The sequence below is a fragment of the Stegodyphus dumicola genome, chromosome 10 (assembly GCF_044657685.1).
Source record: "Stegodyphus dumicola isolate Sdum_Otavi_A_Nest chromosome 10, ASM4465768v1".
Classification (NCBI taxonomy): domain Eukaryota; kingdom Metazoa; phylum Arthropoda; class Arachnida; order Araneae; family Eresidae; genus Stegodyphus; species Stegodyphus dumicola.
The window spans coordinates 58,020,933-58,038,946 of NC_140777.1; the positions used below are offsets into that span (position 1 = coordinate 58,020,933).

General features: G+C 34.2%; 1 protein-coding gene across 1 annotated transcript in view; it reads left to right on the top strand.

The window, feature by feature from the left end:
• Positions 1–18,014, top strand: part of LOC118193411 (zinc transporter Slc39a7-like) — a 76,955-nt gene that overhangs the window by 1,177 nt on the left and 57,764 nt on the right. The gene's annotated exons all lie outside the window — the stretch shown is intronic.

Below are 18,014 nucleotides of genomic sequence, written 5' to 3' on the forward strand. Positions count from 1 at the left end.
CTCAGTTTAAAGCTATTGCATTATTCATGACATAAATGAAAAACTTTCTTCATTATTAATTGCTATTATTGTGCTATTCCTGCTTTAAATTAAAACTTAGATGCATTTAAATCCCATGATGGATGTTATGAAATGTTTGTTTGTGTGCTTATTAAAACACTTGTTTTTGTATCTGAGGGAAAAATTCAGAACATCATAGAAAAGGCTAAAATTGATATATTGTACTAACATATTTTGTTGAATCATTAGCTCCAAGAATTATTGGTACTTATGTATTAAAGTAGCCTCCTTGGTGCAAGTTTATGATTTTTGCAACTTTTTTTAAAAAGATTCCCAAACCGCTAGTATTTATTATAAGTCGGAAAACACCAACATACAAAAAAAAAAAAAAAAAAAAAAAAAAAAAAAAAAAGCTCACTTCAACAATTTAAATTGCAAATTTTAATTATTAAATAATGATTATATGACATGTAAAAAAAAAAAAAAAAAATCTTTTCTTCAATCTTTACGTGTTGTTCTTCTTTCTACATACATAGCAATTTGTTTTAGCTTAAGAAAAATCAGAGAATTGCAGAAACTCAGCATTGCCATCTATGTACCAAGCAAATCTCATTGTTGTCTTTAGCGATTCTGGGACAAAATTCTGTATTCCTGCAGAAATTTTTACTTTCTCTTACTTGCTGACAATTTTCACAAATGTATATTTTAAAATCGATTTTGGGGGGGGGGGAACTCGATTTGTCAATAAAAACCATTGGAATTTGGAATATAGCAAAAAAAGAAGAAATATAAAAATGGTGATGTTACTTGACCAAAGAATTGTGTTGAATGGTTACTTGAGGAACAGTTATGTGCATGGTTTCCGGAGTTTGGCACCTTCTGAAAATTTGGCAACTTCAGAGTTAAGGTGCAATAATATGCAAGTATCGAATTATTTACATATGTCTGTAAATAGCCACATTAACTAAAATTTCAAAATCATTTTTAATTTGCTTGAAAGTTGCTCTTAATGCTTAACTTTTTCATTGCTTTTAAAATGATATAAATATATGTATAAAATGCAAGTCCTATTCACATAATATTTGGCCATTTTGTAGACCATATGATCACATCATTTAGATAGGTAAAATCGATTATTTCTGCAATTTATTTATCAATTATAGATATTTTAACTCATGCAGGGATGACTATCAGGATTTGGGAAATGTCCCGAGATGCCTGCCCAGGATACTGCTTTATCCAATATTGATGGTTTAAAAAAGATAATCATACTTGTGAAATTTGTGTTGTATAAACTTATAAACTCATAGAAAGAAAAATATATATGACATTGTAAAAAAGCTGAAACATAACCTAATGGCAAACATATTAAACTCTGTCTTAACCTTGTCATTGTAAGCTTGTCACAAATTCATAATTATTAGATCTAATTGGCATAAAAACAATGAATGTCCATGTGCTGCTATCCAGATGATTTCATAGAATGTTAAATTGTTGACACTTTTATCCAAGTCGTAACTGTTCGTCAGTGACTTTCACATGAATGTCTCATCAGCCTTAGTGAGGGTTACGGGAAAACTCAGATAAGCGGCACTTGGTGTAGTTTTTTCTGCCATCTTGAACAGCGAAAAATCTCCTTATCCTTGGGAGGAATTTTTTTGACGCCAAGAGAGAAATGGCGTCAAAAAGCACTTTCCAAAAATTCCCTCTTTAGCCTAATATTGGGGAAGAAGCTCTGCTGGGCAAAAATCGCTCAAGGCAAAGTGTAGCGTTTTCATTGAGATGGTAATGTATACACATAGAACAAATTGTAAACGATTACTTATTGTTGTGATTAAGTAAATCTACGTACTTTTTTCGTTAGTATTTTATATTATGATATATATATATGTAACTGCAGCATTATTAACTTTCATACTTCTCTTTTTAATTCTTACCATTAATTTGAACAGTTATCTGTAATAATGGTTGTATTTGTTTGAAAACAAATTCTTTATATAAATGCAGTAATGATCATGAAAATGCAATATATATCACATAGTTAAAGATGAAAGTTTAAAAAATAAAATATGCCAAATATTGCATTATCGAAATGTATTCCAGCCTATTCAATCATCCAGTCAGGTTTATATTTTCCATTCTAGATTCTTTTACGCACATAATTTTAATTAATAAGGCTAAGAGGGTTATTTTTATTCTTTTTTTCTTGTTTAAGTGCGAAAATAGTTTTCATGTAGATAACCAAAGAAATGTAATCCTGAATTGCATAATTGCAAGGAAACAAGATTTATAACAGGCGCTTCTATGGCCTTTCACGATGTTATGCAATTGTTTAAATTTCAGAAAGAGACCAATCAAATAGAATAGGATAAGGTTATTTGAATTTGTCTGTATTTATTCCATGAAAAGTTAAATCCTAAAGTATTATTTTTGTGCAATTTGAACATTGTCTATAACAGTGGTTTCAAACTGGCAGCCCCCGAAGCAATTTGATGGGGGTCGGCGAATGTATTTCAGTTATGCATTTGTTGCAAATACAATGAAGCAAAAATTTCTATGTTTTACTTATTTGAAGTTTCAGTTTATTTTACATTCATTACTATTAAACATGAACATGAATAAGACGTCAGAAAAACCTATGAATATAAACCTTATTCAACGATTTGAAGATATAAATTTAATTAACTTTTATTCATTTTTTTTTTGTGAAAAAATAAAAAAAAATGCTCATGTTTTGGCTAATAGTTTAAATTTTTTACTGATATACCCAAATTTTATTCCACAAAATCCTCTGCTGTTAAAAAACTGCTTTTATAATACAGTCAAAAGTCTTTAATCCGGGCTCGTCGGGATTTCGGCGAATCCGGATTATTGATTTTTTTGGATTATAGATCATCAGTTTAAATCTGGTAAGATGGCATGCAGAAATTATAAAATTAAAAATATGAAACTGTAATTTATAAAATAATGAGCAATTATGATCTAAAGGGTATCAAAATTTACAAAAAAAGAAGCTTAATATTTATTTGTTTACTTTATTAAACATTTCTTTCAACGCGTGCATGCGTAAAGCATACATTATGCATAGACGAAATTAGAAAATTGCAACCAGAAAACTATTTGATTAGTATTCGTGATATTTATAATGACGAGGAATTTGATTTAAATCATATCAAAGACCGAGTACATCAAGATGAAATACTAATCTAAGTATAGTAAGTTTAGTAAGGAATTATAAACCGAATAAAATAAAAACATCTGCCCTGAAGATAAGGATAGTGCTGACATATCAACTTCCAGTTCATTGGGAGCCACGACGTCTCCCCCCCCCCCGCGCAGAGCAGCGTGAAATTGATAAACAGATTTCGGAACAGTTAAATAAACAAAGGATATGCCTTTATCCATTTTTTGTAGCAATTCCACTTTTTGTTTGATGGACATCGAAACATACTTTCGTTTTGTAGATCCTTTGGGAGCTCCAGCATCGGAAATTCTATTTGACATAATCGAAAGTTCAAGCTTACCTTTATAAAATTACTCTTACGGCCTGCAAAAAATAATAAGCCGGATCCAATTCGAAGATTAAGGAACAACACAATCATCAACATTAACTGAAATAGATAATTAGATAATTTTAGCTTATACCGTCCGTTATACATTAAACGCGCATGCAAAAATGTATTCTGCGCTTGCGCAGTCGTACAGGTCTTGCGCACACGTGTAAATGCCTATGCGCATGCGTCAACGCGGCGCATGCGCAGAAATATTTTAGCTTTGAGGTCCGGATTGTGGGTGTCCGAATTAACGACTTTTGACTGTATAGGGTGTCTTTCAGCCGTGGAAGGGTACAATTCTTGCACACTGGTAGTTTGTCTCGGAGTTAAGCCATTGCTAATAGACTTCCCTCTCCTTAAGCAAATAGGATTGTACTTTTGATATTCTAAATAATTCTAATCGTATTTATACATAAACGTAATTAGAAAAATGGCATTTGGTTAGATTAAACAAATGACTTCCATAAATTAAATATATATATATATTCATATTAGAAGTACAATTAATTTATTTAGAAATTAATTCGTTTGTTTTGTCCAGACTCTCATATATTTAAATATTAAGTAGATTATTTTAAAAATTTTCATTCTAATTAGAAGTTATCTGGAAATACAAGCAATAAGTTAGAAAAAGATTTTAAAAAAATTAAAATAATTTTATTCTTATTAGAAGTGTAATTAATTTATTTAATATAATTAAAAATTTTATGTGTATTTACACATGAGATAAGGTAAGCCATAAGTAATGAAAATGAGCATATTTTGTAATTTTCTTATATAAAAATAAAATTATCTTATTCTAATTACAAGTGTAATTAATTTATTTTGAAAATAATTAAACAGTGAATTCAAACTATTGACAAAGTCATGTGATCATCAGCACAAAGATTCATCTGCAAAGTCACGACACCTAACGCAAAGTATCAACTACAGTCAAAAGTCGTTAATCCGGACTCGTCGGGACTTCGGCTTTTCCGGATTATAGATCATCAGTTTAAATCTCGTAAGATGGCATGCAGAAATTCTAAAATTAAAAATATGAAACCGTAATTTATGAAATAAAGAACAATTATGATCTAAAGAGTATCAAAATTTACAAAAAATAAGCTTAATATTTATTTGTTTACTTTATTAAACATTTCTTTCAATGTAAGTTGTTTAAGTTGCTTCGTTTTATGTGATAATACTTTCTCTTTAATTCTATAAACAGACATACTTTCTTGTTCAGTTACAAAGTTCCGCTGTTCAAGTCCCGTAATTGCTGTGCCGAGAATACCGACTAACTTGTCAAACGAAAATTTTTCATTTTCACTAACCTCTCTGTCACCTTCTTCATGTCTTTATCCATTTTTTGCAGCAATTCCACATTTTGTTTGATGGACGTCGAAACATACTTTCGTTTTGTGGATCCTTTGGGAGTTCCAGCATCGGAAATTCTATTTGACATAATTGAAAATTCAAGTTTACTTTTATAAAATTGCTCTTACAGTCTGCAAAAAATAATAAGCCGGATCCAATTCGAAGATTAAAGAACAACGCAATCATCAACATTAACTGAATAATTTTAGCTTATACCGTTCGTCATACATAAAACGCGCACGCGAAAACGTATTCTGCGCTTGCGTACACGCATATGCGCAGTCGTAAAGGTCTTACGCACACACGTAAACGCCTATGCGCATGTGTCAACGCGGCGCATGCGCAGAAAGTTTTTAGCTTTGAGGTCCGGATTATGGGTGTCCGAATTAACGACTTTTGACTGTATATAGAAAGAAAATACTTTCCTTTTCTCTATCTTACTTAACATCTGGGCTAGCAACCTAAACAATGTTCCAACTATTTGGCACCTATTGCCCAAGTTTGCAAACGCGATTTCCGGAACCTTGCCAAGTGCCAGTTATCTGAGTATCCCCAGGGTTGCTTTCTTCATAATTCTGAACTTCATTGGGGTGTTGGGGCACTTTGTGCCTTACTCTTGTGTCTTAGCAAAAAATGATCAACTTGCAAAAGGTATAAGCACCTTTGGTTTAAGCTGACAACATCAGTTAAATCAGCCTGCCTTTGAATTCATATATATTTCATATTTTTTATTTTAATATACCGTATTTATTCGTGTAATAGCCACACTTTTTTTTGACAATTTTTCATTGTGAAAGGTCTAGGTGCGACTGTTATGTAGGGAAATCTACTACACAATATTGTACACTTTTGATGATTTTCTCTGCTTCAAAATGGGGTGTGACTGTTTCGCAAGTAAATACTGTATCTACTGCAATCCAATCGAAGAAACAAAATCCAATTTAACTTCATATTGTACAGTTTTTTTAATATGTGTGGTTAATGTCCAGATGTTACAATAATTTAATATTAATAGGTTTTTGTAAGTTATTGCGTATCTTTCATGCAAATTAAAGTGAAATCATTTGTCAATAATTGTGTGGTAGTTTCATAGGAGGCTTAAGTTGTCTTTGCTTGGTTTATTTGTTTACGGCAAAGCTCATGAGGGATATCTGCCTAAAGGAAAGGATGCCTTTATGGATGACTCTCTAAGGGAAACTCTCGTATCCAAGTAACACATGGGGAAAACCATGAAAATGTGCATGCAGCCAGCCCGTTTGCCTGCAATCAAATCTAAGTCAAACTGCGAGTATTGAGCTGCTTTATTACTCAGCTATTGTTGGGCCAAGTGGCTTTAGTATATTGATTTTGTCATATTTTAAATTACCAGAGATTCCAGATCTTAGAAGAAGAAAGCATTAATAAAAATTCAGGTTTTTAATTTATCATTTGTGATGTTATTTTCTTTCTCTCGTACTTTTTCTCACTTTGCATAAAATTTCAATTTTAGATTTCAAAATATAATTTTTATTTGTTATTGTAGCTCTGGCTTGTTTTATTAAGCCATTATTATAAAAATAAGTATTAATTACAGCAATTAGTAGAGTGGTTCCTAAGCCATTGGCTGTTCGTGTACTTTCCTAGGATTGCTGCCCCCAAATTTAAAAAAAAAAAAAAAAAAAAATTGCTCAGTGATTAATAAAATTTTTATTTCATACTCACTAAGTACTTATATATCACAAAGTGTATAAAAAGTACTTATGCATGACAATTGCTTATAATGAATTTAAGGAATTTAAAATATTTAATCGCATCACAACAGTCCTGATTTTCGCCGCCTGCATACTTTTACACACTGCACCCCCACTAGGAACAGCCTTGGTAATTAGCAACCTTTTAGTAGTTTAAATTTTAGTTAGCAAGTTGTGATCTTTTTTGTGTATATGTGTGTGTGTTCATCAAGAAATAAGTTTGCATTAAGAAATTCGAGGTTTAAGTCTGTTCCCAAACCTTTCTCTGTCTCACATTCCTAAAAAAATGTTTGACTGGTATTTAAGCCTAGTAAAAATTATCAGTTTTGAAAAGTATATTCTTCCCGTATGAATATCATTTATAGAGAACACAAGTTTCTTGGTACTCTTCTGTTATCAGGATTGGAATGAGAAATGTATGTATATATGCACATGTGTATCTCCTATCTGTGGCAGGTGGAGCAAGACATAGAATACTTGTGGCTGAGCTTAACTTTGGATCTGATGAGTACAGAGAGCCATGTTTCCTCCACTGGAACCTGAAAAAAGCAGATTGGACCAGATATGAAGAGCTAACTGATTGCCTTATGATGGAATGTTTTGTGCCAGATAACGTTAACAAAGCAGTGGGCAATTTTACTGATATTGTTTCCTGCAACTGACTGCATATCAAGAGGTCGAAAAAATATTCTCCTTTTTGGAACAAAGGTCTGCAGATCCTTAAAGAAACTAGAGATGTAGCTAGAGATAGGGCTGACTTTACTAGCCTGGTGAAGAACTATAGAACTTTGTAAGTGGCAGGCTTGCCTGCGGGGAGTTGTTAGAGAGGCCAAGCGTCATGCCTTTTGTGGTTTTGTAGAGGGTGTTGCCTTTTGTAAGGATTCTCTGGGAACATATCATTTCTTTTCAGTAATGAAAAAGAGAAAAGAAATGACCCCATTAGGTTTGCAGATAAGTTCTAACAACTGAGAAAGAAATAGCTGGTGCTTTTAAGGCTCACTGTGCTAGAACAAGTAATTATTGTCCTTTTGGTCAAATCCCAAGAGTTCTTCTTTATTGCCCATAAACTTGGACATTTTTAATTCACCTTTTTCTGAATGGGAACTCAACTGACACATTAAAGAATTGCCGCATAGAAAGAATGCAGGACCAGATGGAATCTTTTCGGAGTTTCTCATTAATTTTGGCAAAAAGTCTATGAATGTCTTTCTCAGACTTAACCTCACTTGGACTATAGGTATTCCCAGTCTATGACATAAAGAAACCAGACGTATTCTCAAAACTGGTAAAGACTTGGGTGTCTTGACCTATGCAATATAACATATTAGGCTAATGTGTAAACTGATTGAACATGTCATTGAAAATAGACTCAATCACTATCTTGAGAAATTCTGTTGTATTTCTGATAGGCAGGCCAGTTTTAGGAAATATAGAAATACTATTGAACAGATAGCAAGACTCTCACAGGAGATAAAAGATGACTTCCATCTTTAAAAGAGTACTGTAGCAGTGTTGATTAACTTTCAGACGACCTTTGATAAAGTAGGGAAAAAAGGGCTGCTCAGAAAATGAATCAATAATGGTATTTGTGGGAATATGGATCACTGGATTAAGTCTTTCCTAGACCAGTGCTTTATCAAAACTAAATTTGGATTAGCTGTCTCTGTATATAAACAAACCAGACAAGGGCTTCCTCAGGGTTCAGTCCCGAGTACTGTTCTTTCCAACATCATTATCAGTGATATTGTTCGTTATCTTACGAATTCACATCCTGGGGTGCAGACCCTTCTCTCTGCTGATGACCTTGTTTTGTGGTTTGTTGACCGGGACATCCATATTATCTAGGATTCGCTTAACATTCCCTTGGACACCCTTTTGTCTTGGTCAAAATACAATGAAATGATTGTAAATATAAGTAAGACAACCTTTCAGGTTTTTACCCATAGTACCAAACCTGAAGATATAGAGCTATTTTATGGAGATCAACAGCTCCACCAGACTCAAGAGGCTACTTACCTGAGAATTTTGTCCCTTTTGTCTTGGTCAAAATACAATGAAATGATTGTAAATATAAGTAAGACAACCTTTCAGGTTTTTACCCATAGTACCAAACCTGAAGATATAGAGCTATTTTATGGAGACCAACAGCTCCACCGGACTCAAGAGGCTACTTACCTGAGAATTATTTCGGATTCTAGGCTAAATCACCGCCAGAGCATTTTTTACCCCTCTCCAGGCCATTTGCAGTTACAAATATTGAGCCTCTGACTCATCGAAGGAAAATAGGTGTTCTCAAGTTGGTCGAGAGATTGATGAGATATGGTGATTTCTGGAAGATGTACAATCCTGCAGAACATGGGTTAAAATCCCAACCTACCTTTTCACATGTTACAATAAACTAATTAAAAACAGCATATCTTTAGAATTTCAGATAGACGATCTCGCGCACTAGAGCTAAAAATGTTTTTTCTCGAATGATGTTGCGGATAGTCCATATTTTAGGGTACCCCTTGGATTATTGCCAAGTTGTTGTTTCATTTATGGTAACCTAATTACTTGAATGTTATGGAAACTCTATTATGATGTGATTGGTTGCATGATTGCAGTGAATTTGACTGATGGGAAAATATTTTTAAAGGCTAAGTTCTGCCTTGGATGTCAGTTAGGAAGTACGTTGCTTATTTTGTGCTGTACGCCATAAAATGGCAGTATGTGATGAGATTAATCTGAAGTTTCTGTACGATTTGGAACAAAAGGAAAGAAAAGCATTAATTGACTGTTATGTAAATGAAGATTTACTTAGTAGTAATTATAAGTGCCCTGTTTGTATGAAGGAAATAAGTATGATCAAACATAAAGATCGTTCAAATGTCTTTGAAATGGTTTGTTGCAAGAAAGGTTCATGCAAGAAATGCCACTGACAGTCCGGCACTACGGAGAATATTTTTGACTCTTATTTTTGTAAATTTATGTGTGATGGCAGTATGCATATTCTAGTTCAGATAATTTTAGAAAGTTTTTTGATGTTGTTAAGCAATTTTGTGTGCCACAGACTGAAAATGCAGAATTTCTAAATATGGTAAGTTGATACAGTCAAAAGTCTTTAATTCGGACATCCATAATCCAGAATGATCTATAATCTGGACCTCAAAGCTACAAACTCTCTGCGCATGAAACATTCTACGCATAATGCGTTAACACATATGCATAATACCTTTACGCATGCACATAATACGTTTACGCATGCACGTTTAATGTATAATGGATGGTATAAGCTAAGCTAAAATTATCTAATTATCTATTTCAGTTAATGTTGCAGATTGCATTGTTCCTTAATCTTCTAATTGGATCCGGCTTATTATTTTTTGCAGACTGTTAGAGCAATTATATAAAAGTAAGCTTGAACTTTCTATTATGTCAAAAAGAATTTCCGATTCTGGAGCTACCAAAGGAACTACAAAGCGAAAGCATGTTTCGATGTCCATCAAACAAAAAGTGGAATTGCTGCAAAAAATGGATAAAGGCATATCCTTTGATTCTCTAATCATCTCAAAATATGTTTATCAATTTCAGGCTAATCTGCGGGGGGGGGGGGTCGACGCAGCACGCAATGAACTGGAAGTTCATCTGTCAGCACTATCCTTATCTTCAGGGCAGATGTTTTTATTTTATTCGGCTTATAATTCCTTACTAAATGTAGTATTTCATCTCGATGGACTCCGTCTTTGATATGATTTAAATCAAATTCCTCGTCATTATAAATATCACAAATACACATCAAATAGTTTTCTGGTTGCAATTTTCTAATTTCAACTATGCGTAATGTATGCTTTACGCATGCGGGCGTTGAAAGAAATGTTTAATAAAGTAAACAAATAAATATGAAGCTTTTTTTTTTTTTTTTTGTAAATTTTGATACCCTTTAGATCATAATTGCTCTTTATTTCATAAATTGTGGTTTCATATTTTTTATTTTATAATTTCTCCATGCCATCTTACCAGATTTTAACTGATGATCTATAATACGGAATCGCCGAAGTCCTGACGAGTCCGGATTAAAGATTTTGACTGTATTTCCTTTTTGTAGTGCGTATATGCGATAACTTGTTATTTCATTATTTTTGTTATTTGTGTAATTTAAAATGTAGTGTTATTGAGTTTCGATTGGCTACAAATTTTGTTCAATTTTGGTGATGAGTAACTTTGGTTTAATATTATCTCATCATTCTCCTTATTTTTTTCAAGTGAAAATAGATCGATGTGTGCAAATCAAGGGAGTTCGGAATGCTGAGTTTGTGCAATGTTTTTGGAGTGAAAATAAATTGATGTATACATGGACACTGAGTTTCTGCAATTCTTTGACTTGCTATTTTGGTTTTGTACAGCGGCCATCTTGAAATTGTACCTTGCTGGCCAATCGCCAATTTTCACCAAGGGGCACCGTGAAAATATATATTTACCAAGTGTTGCCATTGCTCACTTTGAAATCATTAAGTTTGTTAGTCAAAAATTTGTTAAAATGTTATAAAGTATGAAATATAAAATAAAACGAATTTGAAGTACCATACTTTTTTTTCAGTGTGAAATGCACACACATACATTCATTCAAATTCTTCATTATTTAATTTCTTATAATACAGGGCAATAATTTGAAAAGTGGTTGACTATTATAGCGATTCAATGCAAAATCTTGTTTTGAGAATAATAGCCCTTCTAGGCTTCTCCTTTGGGCTAAAAAAAAAAAAAAATGCATGTATGTTCATATATGTGTATGTGTCTACAAATACATTTGTACATACATATATAGATGCATGCATGAACACATACTCCACACATTCATTTCTGAATCCAGTCTTTCCCCCTGATAACAGAAGAGTACCAGTTTCTTATTTTTTTTTTTTTTTTTTTTTTTTATGCAAGCTAAAGTTCTGGATCCAAAATTCAATTTTGAGCTTTTCAAGTATTCTGAAACCCATTCTGGCCTTAAAAAAATACTTTTACAAAATGGTTTGTAAACAGTCATGTTACATGTTGAAAGTCATGTAGATAACATCATAAAATTATCTATACCTGACTGGTGGATAGATTAGATGTTTCCATGATTTTTCCGATGTGTAATGTAAATATGAATCTGTTTTTCATTTGAAGATCTTTATGAAGATATTCTTTTGTGACATAAAAGAAACAGAGTTACTTTCTGATTTTCTGCAGTTTTCTGGTGAAATGGTGAGAAACATTTGTTTAGTCTATCTTTATATCTTGTAGGTGGTGTATTATATATAAATAATAATAATTTATAAGAAACGGGAAATTTGAGGGAAAAGAACAGAAATCCATATAGTCAAAATTTAATTTTAACAAGTGGATACTATTTAACCTTTTGATGATCATCACCGAACTCAGCTCGTACTTCATTTATGCATCGCAGTGGGTACGTATGAACGCAGTGGTCGCATTACAAATATACAACTGACAGATATTACACATATTTGTGGAAAGGAATTGCTTAATCTCATATTTGCCAAAAGGTTAAAAAATACCCATTAAATATAAAGCATGGAAATCCATGTGTACACTAACCTGTATGTGGTACACACATGCAAGGATATTTATTGTATGTGGTACACACATGCAGGGGTATTTATTGTATGTGGTACACACATGCAGGGGTATTTATTGTATGTGGTACACACATGCAGGGGTATTTATTGTATGTGGTACACACATGCAGGAGTATTTATTGTCATGCACATGAAAATATGCTAAAAATGGGCAATTTTACATAAAACTGGGGATGCAGATAATTAGAAAGCAAAAAATAGGGATTTATTTATTCTTCATTGCAATAAGATGCGCAACCAACCAAAGTATTTTACTGAAACACCTGATATGCATAACATGGTGAAATAACAACCAAATTTACCTTGCCAGGCCCTTTCTTTTCTTTTATGCTTTTTTTTTTTTTTTCATTCACCAGCAATTTATAGTGAAACTGCTAAGCAGATAGTTAGTTCCCGAGTCAAGTATATGGGTAGACGTGATGCCTCCATGAGAGTTTTTGGGGTTTTTCCTAGTATATGAGGAAAAGTCATTAAGTAAATGACATCATGTATTTGAAAACAATAGTTAGTACTTTCCATGCTATGTTATTATGTGGCAGAACCCTAGTTCATGATATTAATTTTATTATTTTACTTAAGTACTAGTTGTTCATCTGTAGCTCAGTTTTAAAAACGTGAGGACTGTACAAGAGAGGAGCAGCCTGCATTTTTTTTTTTTTTTTTTTTTTTTTAGGGGAGGGGGTAGGGTCAAAAGGACTGCATGAAAGATATTCATGAAGAAATGTTTCCTGTTGATGGAAAGAAGTGTTTGTATGTGAAGCCAGGCCTGCACTGACCATAGGTGTAAGGTCGTGCAGCGCATGCTGGCGCCCAGTCAAAAAGACGCCAGGCAATCTTTAAAAGAAGCAGTTTGTCTCGCTGCCTGTCTGAACAGGAAAATTCTTGTCTTTGAACACCCCTCTGGGGATCGACTCGGGTAAAACCTGGGAAGCTACTGATTAGAATCTGTACCTAGGCAGTCTCAACCACGGGCATTTAAAATGAGTCTCCACAGAACTGGAGTCGTAACTGTCGATGGATGTTTCAGGCTCAGCAAAGACCGTATGTTGCTGTCTTTTCCATTCCGTTTATTCTGCTGGAGCTATATTGTCAGATATTTCATGATTGTCCGGGTCGATGGAGTTGGCAAATTAAGCGAGCCGTTAAACTGCTTGAGGTTTCCCAGTGGATGCCTGGAACCTCAAAACTGTATATTCATATCCTTCCTTGGTTTTGCCTTGGGGTGCCAAAAGCCGACATCTGTATACCATGACGTAGTGTTAGCAAGCTGATATTGGTGACCCTGTCTGTCTGACAGTGTTTAAGTGACTTTGTTCTGCTGTCCGGGGTTGGGGCCCCCTTTTGAAGGCAGATGTTTTTACCGTCTCTCCAGAACACGGACATGGATTGTCAGTTGCTGAGCATTCTTGTCAACTCATCTTAGTCTTAGCTCGTCGGCTCGACCAATAGGTTAGTGGCATCTTGGATCACTTCTAGGGATTGGGGCGTTTAACTGTGTTAAGGCAGCCTGAAGCTTGACAAGTCTGAGTGCCCCTTCCTTCTAGCACACTGTCTTATTTGACTGAAAGTTATAACCTGGGCAGGACTTTGTCTCTGGTGTTCTCTTCTATCTATCTGAATGTGAAAATACTTGATATCAATATGTATACAAGGGTAGACGCATTCGACAAATTGCTTAATCCTTATTTTGTGTCTGTTGTTGCAATCGTAGTAATTTGTGCAACATTTATCCTTTATGTGACTGCTTGTTGTTATTGTTTTTCTACATATAGTAAGAGCAGTTACATATTATGTTAAACTTAGGTTAACTTTTTAATTCAGAAAAGCAACGATTTGAGCATAATTATTCGAAAACTAGTCATGTTTGATAAAAACTAGTTTTCTCTCATATTCTTCGCTGCATATACAAGGGTTGGAACTTATATATATTGGTTGGAATGATATAGTGGCAACACAGCTGAAAAAACGCTACACAACAAAAGAATATCGTGTATACCACACGTAAACTACATACCTACCTTACCTATCAGCAAAAAGACTCATCCTGCCTATGTCACGCGCGTGCGGAGTGACGCGAAGAACGGATCCTTGTATTAGCTCGCGGTCTAAAGTAAGTGTTGTCAGGATGTTTTCAAAACAAGAACAACGATGTTGGATAAAATTGAATGTGCCAGAGGTCGTATAGCACGACAGTGTCATCAAGGGCTTCAAGAGGCTTGCGGGGAATCTGCATTGCCTTACAGAAGCGTAGCAAGATGGGTGAAAGCATTCAATGAAGGACGCCGAAACGTGGCAGACATGCTGCGGCCAGGTCGTCCGAGTGTCAGCAATGCAGACGTGCAAGCTGTTGCCGTGTTAATGGACAGTGATCGCCGCCAAACGATTCGTCAGCTGGCCGGACAAACAGGATGAGGACATACGACTGTGCTGCACATTCTGAAGGAACGCCTGTCCATGAGAAAAATTGCTTCACAATGGGTTCCACATCAATTGACGGAAATGCAGAAATGGCTACGATACGATGCTGCCCGAACCCACATGGAGCGCTATGAGCGCGAAGGAGATGCTTTTTTACGCCGTATCATTACGCTGGATGAGACTTGAGCCCGATTGTACCAGCCAGAACTGAAACGCCAATCAAACGAATGGCGTCATCACGGGTCACCGCGATGTTCAAAATTTCGTCAGAATCTCAGCAATGTGAAAGTTATGGTAATCCTCATGCACAACTGTGATGGTGTCATCCTAACGCATACCATTTCCCCACAGCAGACCATCACTGTGCAGTATTACTGCTCATTTTTGGAGCACAATCTCCGACCAGCTTTGAGAAAAAAACGTCGACACTTTCTGCAGAATGCTCCTCTCATTTTGCATGACAGTGTTCGGCCGCATGTAGCGCAAGCTGTGACTGATTTGTTCAAGCGATGGGACTGGGAAATGCTTTACCATCTACCATACTCCCCAGATCTAAGCCCTTGTGACTATGACTTAATTCCTAAGATGAAGGAACCACTTCGTGACACTCGCTTCCAAACTGTTCCTGAGATTCTTGCGGCAGTAGACCGGTCCATTCAAAGTATCAACAAAACAGGTGCTGCTACAGGTATTCTGCGACTTCCACATCATTGGAAACAGGTTGTACACAATGCTGGCGACTATATTGAAGGACTGTAAAACATGGTGACATGAATCACTTTTGTATTCCTTGTAAGTAAATAGTTGCCACTATTAAAGTTCCAACCCTCGTATTACTAATATCTAAACCATTTTCCTCTGAAACAGCGGTTCTCAATGTTTGACTAACGCATACCATCTGAACAAAAATTGAAAAACTTTAGTACCACCACTACATTTTACAATGATTATTTTTCAGTGTCTCAAAGGTTTAAAAAAAAAAAAAAAAAAAAAAAAAAAAAAAGTGTTTTTTGCTTTTTTTTCACAACCTGTTGGCTATTTGTATTAAATATGCACAAATACAAAATATTCAGTTAAAAATTGGTTACCATTGCAATTATCAAAATTTAAGTTATAATACTGTTAATAATACTTATAGTTTAATTCTAAAATTTAGTGTGAAATTTGGGCCAGTTTAAGAAAGATCAATTTCTCACTTAGTTTTAACTGTAAATTAGGATTAACTTTTAATTTTATTCTGTATTTAGTATTCAAATACAACATGGAAGAAAATCTTTGTTTTTAGACATCTTTGGTTTAGCCAAAAGTTAACAAGTATGTTATTTTTAAAATATTCAGTTAGAGTTTGATCACAGGAAATTTCTATCAATTGTTCTTTTTCTTTGTGAGACTTTTGAATTAAAATTTAATTTCAAATTCCTTTGTTTCTTTGCATACCACATATTTTTCTCTTGCATACCACCGGTTGAGAATCACTGCTCTAAAGTCTTTAATAAGAATGTTGTTTGTCCTCCACTGGTCATATCTGTTGTAATACTATAAGGTATTTCTCTTGCCTTCTTAACATGACTTCATGGTGTAGTGGTCAGCACACTTGGCGTGTATTCGAGAGGTCCGTGGTTGGGGTATCGGCGAGGGCACTGCTCATTTTTCATGACTCCTTTCAAAAAATAATCCTAATGTCTCTACAATACAAAATGCTAAAAACCTTTCTTCAGTACTCATGTCTGTATTTTCTAAATTAAGGTACCTCATACAAATTGTTATCTGCTCTTTATAGCTGGCATCAGGGGTACAATCAAGTAAAATAGAAAAATGCTTTGCCTGTTTGACCTTATTTAAAATACTTTGCTTTATATTATCCCCTAATAGGCTAATTGTTGAAGTTTATCTCGAAGGTAATGACGCATATTTTTTACTTTGAATTTTATTAATATATATAGACATGATAGGGTCAAATTTTGTGATCATTTCTGTATACTTTAAAAAATTATTATTGCTTTCGAATAATTTGTTACTGGAACCACGGAAGACAAAGTTTTGTTTGGCTAAAAACTGAATAGCATAGATAATTCTTTCAATAACATCGCGACGGCGCACCTTTGTTTAAGACACTCGTGCGGAACGGAAGGGAATCAAAGGCAGTCACCGTACACGACGGAGGTTTTGCATCACTAAGCCTAATTTTATAAAAAAAAGTTTTGTTTCTAACATTTTAATTTTTTGTATCATTTTAGATTATTACTTGAGCTTTTATATATCTTAAAATTAGCACTTAATAATGTTTTTACTTTATTTTACATGAAAATATACTTTAAAAATTGCTTATCTTGTAAAAGAATTTTCGAAAGTGCTATTCAAATTATTCCAAAGTTTTAATTGATAAAATCCATCAATAAAGTTTTAAATTAATAAAACAACACAATAAAGACTATTTACAGTAAAAAGTAAGAAAATTGAAAATGAAGACTGTGGTAAATCTCAAAGAACGGAGAAGTATCACTTTCTAATGCTTTAGAAAATGAATCATCACTCTCATCTGCATTAATAAATGGTTCATTGATGATACAAATGTATTCTTCCTCTGATAAATAGCGCTTTTCCGCCATAATAGACTGGATGTGAGGGTTTCGGAAATATATCTGAAGGGCAATGCTAAACGTAACAGTACTACACATACTAACCCTAAAAGACTGTACATAGTAAAGGAAAAACTAGAATAAAAAAAAAGGAATTGGATATAAAATCAGACCCGCGAATGTTTTCGTTAGCACACTGTGATTTAAAGAACTTACCTCTGTTTACGCTTTGCCTCCCCCACCCCACCCCCACCCTCGCAAGAGCTGATGAGTAAAATACCAAAGTCAAGCAGAATATATCAAACTCAAGGTCAGGAATTTAAAACTGTGTTCATTTCAAAATTAATGGACATAGGATGCCATCTAGTGGCCTTCAGAAAAATGTTCCAGCTTAAAATGTGTATACGCATCACCTGGCCTCTGAATGCAATCTCTAGCGATGAGTAGATGGGGCGCCCGGGTGTAAGAGACGCTCTTAGGGAATGCGTATATGGGACGCCCATCCTGAAAGGGTTAAGCTCTTTTTTTTTTTTAATAAAATTTGAAATTCCGAATTAACAGGTTTATTCTTTCCTAATTATTCTCAGAAATCAGATTAACTCTTTCATTGTTTGGCAATTTTTGACAACAGTACATCTAAAAAATATTTATGTCTGTTTTTGTCTTTTGAAAAACTAAAACTCGAAAGCAGGTTTTTGGTAATATTCAGGACCATTTTTCTATTAAGGCTTGAACTTGGGATGGCAATAATGG